The following is a 4,426-nucleotide window of genomic DNA, read 5'->3' on the forward strand; positions in this document are numbered from 1 at the left end:
TTACACACCCAATATGAAATTGCTTTTTTCTTAGCATCAGCTAACTTTAAAACAATCCTTTAATGAAACCATAGTACCACTGATCACAATCTTCCAATTTATCCGGTTGATTCATAATTTCCCATCATTCCTTCATCAGAGTATCTATGGCATCATTGGCAACTAGAACACTCACCACCTGTCCACTGAGGGGCCTTTTCAATAGTTCCTAGCCCATAATACTCAGCAATATAATCACTTATAAAAATCAAGATGGACTCTCGTTGAAGATCAGCAAGATCAACCAACAGATCCATAAAAAGAGCCATGGACTCATCCATTGAAGACCAGCAAGGTCAATCAACCAGATCCATGCCCGGTTTCAGAAAGCAACTCTTACTCCTTGTTCCAATATCTTCCACGACGCACGTGTGGGTATCTTCGGCGACCCAGAGCCCGAGCACCGTATGGTCAGCACCCTCTAGGATCCTTCGCAGGTGACCTAACGCTTCACTCATAGGCCGCTTCCTTGGTCCCTCATCCACCGTACCGGAAGCTCACCATTTAAATCGAACCGAGGCTGGTCAAGACCTCGATCGACCTTGCTACGCGAGACGTCCTCCATTGACTCTCCGTCAGCAGTTGCAACTTTATCAGTTCGGTCTTCATGACCTTAATCCTCAAGACGGTCAAAATGCTTCCCCAGCTTTCTTGACATAAAACAGTCATTTACAAACAGTCACAAAATACAATTTCTATAACGAACTCTCGTCTTTCCACATTATCCACTCTCGGACCACATTACTTATTCCCTATTCCATTCAATGTGTACTCATTCTCATCCATTCACTCATATAGACTACACATTATTTCACATACACATTCACATTCATTATTCTACATACATATCCATGTTCGTACGTCCACATCATACATCCAATTTCACATTCATACATGCGCATCTACATGCATACATCTATTTTCACATCCTCATTCATACATCCACATTATACATACATCCAATTTCACATTCATACATACGCATCTACATGCATACATCTATTTTCACATCCTCATTCATACATCCACATTCACATACATACATCTACATCCGAATCTACATCCATACATCCACATCCACATCTTCATTCACATTCACATCCATACATCCACATCTACATACATACATCCATTTTCACATCCTCATTCATACATCCACATCCACATACATACATACATCCGTATCTACATCCATATATCCATACTACATCCATTCTCGCCCTAACACATCCCATATACATCTTATCCCATCAGATACACTCTCTACCTCGTCCCATACACATCTTAACACATCCTAACTCATCTTAACACATTCTATCACATCTCATACACCTCTTATCATATCCTATCACATCTCATACACATCTTATCACATCTTTTCACATCTCATACACCTCTTATCACATCCTATCACTTCCCATACGCATCTTATCACATCTTATCACATCTCATACACCTCTTCTCACATCCTATCACTTCCCATACGCATCTTATCACATATTATCACATCTCATTTAAAAATCAATCTTTTATGCATCTTCCTATGCATAAATTCATTTTAAATGAAAATGACACTTTTGAATTAAAATTCCATCTCTTATGCATCATCCTATGCATAAACTCAATTTAGATGAGAATTGACACTTTTGAATTAAAAATCCATCTTTTATGCATCTTCCTATGCATAAATTCAATTTGGATGAGAATAACACTTTTGAATTGAAATTCCATTCTTTTATGCATCTTCCTATGCATAAATTCAATTTAGATGAGAATGACACTTTGAATTTAAAAATCAATCTTTTATGCATCTTCTTATGCATAAATTCAATTTGGTAGGAATTACACTTTTAGAATAAAAGAATTTCTCTTATACATCTAAGTTATGCATAAAATCCATTTATGATGAAAATCACACTTTTAGTATAAAAAGAAAATCTTTTATGCATACCTCTATACATGAAATCCAATATGATAAAGGTAACACTTTTACAATAAAATAATCAACTTTTATGCATACCTCTATGCATGAAATCCAATATGATAAAAGTAACACTTTTACAATAAAATAATCAACTTTTATGCATACCTCTATGCATGAAATCTAAATATGATAAAAGTCACACTTTTATAATAAAATAATCAACTTTTATGCATACCTCTATGCATGAAATCCAAATATGATAAAAGTCACACTTTTATAATAAAATAATCAACTTTTATGCATACCTCTATGCATGAAATCCAAATATGATAAAAGTCACACTTTTATAATAAACTAATCAACTTTTATGCATACCTCTATGCATGAAATCCAAATATGATAAAAGTCACACTTTTATAATAAAATAATCAACTTTTATGCATACCTCTATGCATGAAATCTAATTATGATAAAAGTCACACTTTTATAATAAAATAATCAATTTTTATGTATACCTCTATGCATGAAATCCAAATATGATAAAAGTAACACTTTTATAATAAAATAATCAATTTTTATGCATACCTCTATGCATGAAATTCAAATATGATAAAAGTAACACTTTTATAATAAAATAACAAACTTTTATGCATGAAATTCAAATATGATAAAAGTAACACTTTTATAATAAAATAACCAACTTTTATGCATACCTCTATGCATGAAATTCAAATATGATAAAAGTAACACTTTTATAATAAAATAACCAACTTTTATGCATACCTCTATGCATGAAATTCAAATATGATAAAAGTAACACTTTTATAATAAAATAATCATCAATTATGCATAACATAAAAATCAATTTCTCCATGATTACAATAAAATTCTTTCAATTAATCTAGGATGATAATTCCTAGAATATGGTAGGAAGTTCTCTTTTCATGCTTTGAATAAAATTATTTTATGTGTAATTTTTATAAAAATTTTGCCATAGCTCCGTTACTATGACTGATAAATCTCAATTTATTTTGAAGGATAAAGCTTATCATTAAGAAAATGATTAGAATGATCTCTAATTGGATCATTAACCCAATAATGGGTTGAATCATCAATATTCATGAAATACATAAACTAAAAGCATAGAAAAAAGCCATTAATTTGACCTCAAGCATAGATTAATCTTGGATTAAGGAAAAGCTTTATGAAAAGCTTCATTTGGATTGAGAATGGGTCATGAGTATGACCATTTCTTGAGTGAGAGAGAGAAATTACATAAAAACCATTAGAATTAAGCATAAATGGAAATTTATGTAATTCTTAACTATCATTAATCAATTAACTTCAATAGCATTCATCAAATATGTAACTCTTCACTACCATTCATCAATTAACTTCAATAGCATTCAAAAACCATTCCAATTAAGCTTCTCAAGCTTGAGAGGGGTTGAGAAGAGAGAAACATTGAGAAATTATAGAAAATGATCAAAATTCACTAATTACCTTACAAATTGCTTGATTCTTTGTTCACGGTAGAGGCCCCCAACCAATCAATTGGTTAAGTATGTTGATGGAGCCACCAATGGGGATTGAAGAAAGAGGGAAGCTCCAATTTCTTCAATTTGGAGAGAATTTTAGAGAATAGTAGAAATTAGCATTATTTCAGCATAACTCTAGTATAGTAAAATTCTTCTATTTTTTTCAAAGGAATCATGTTTCTATTTATAAGAGAGGGAAGCTCTAACCAAAGCTAACTGAATTCTAGAATTTTCCAAATTCAGTTTGGTTGAATTTGGACTAGATTTGGATCTAGTTTGGTTCCTTTTAAATTCGGTTTGGTTCCATTTTGATTTGGTTTGATTCAAGAGAGAGGAGAGATAAAGATATCACATTAATTTTGAGTTTAAAACTCATTCAAGCATGTGAAATATGCACCTCCTTTAATGGACTCCCCTTCCTTACATATGTGTCAAAATGGAATTATTATACCCAAAATATCTCATATTTTTAATATTGCTCATAGTTTTTTACTAATAAACCTTGTACATTTTCAACTCTTCATCTTTTGTGAGCATTTACTCATTTTTGGATACCCAAAATATCTCATATTTTTTATATTACTCATAGTTTCTTACTAATAAACCTTGTACATAGTCAACTCTTCATCTTATGTGAGCATTTACTCATTTTTGGGTATCTTCTTTTACAAATTGGATTTATCTCCTTCCTACACATGGATTGATGCTATTGGCCCAAAGGAACCTTAATTGGACCATAATCTAAAATTTCTGAAAATCTAGACCCTTAGGCTAAGGTCCTTTATACCCATTTCCAATTAATTCCAATTGCACATTGGAAAATTCTTTCTGAATTTCTGTTACAAGGAAATTCATTTTAATAAGATGAGATATTTTTCTATCCAAAAATATTCAAAATCTGAATATTCTCTCTCTAAAATATTTT

Source organism: Cibotium barometz, chromosome 21 (assembly GCF_041138505.1).
Source record: "Cibotium barometz isolate CiBa-2024 chromosome 21, ASM4113850v1, whole genome shotgun sequence".
In the NCBI taxonomy this organism is placed as follows: domain Eukaryota; kingdom Viridiplantae; phylum Streptophyta; class Polypodiopsida; order Cyatheales; family Cibotiaceae; genus Cibotium; species Cibotium barometz.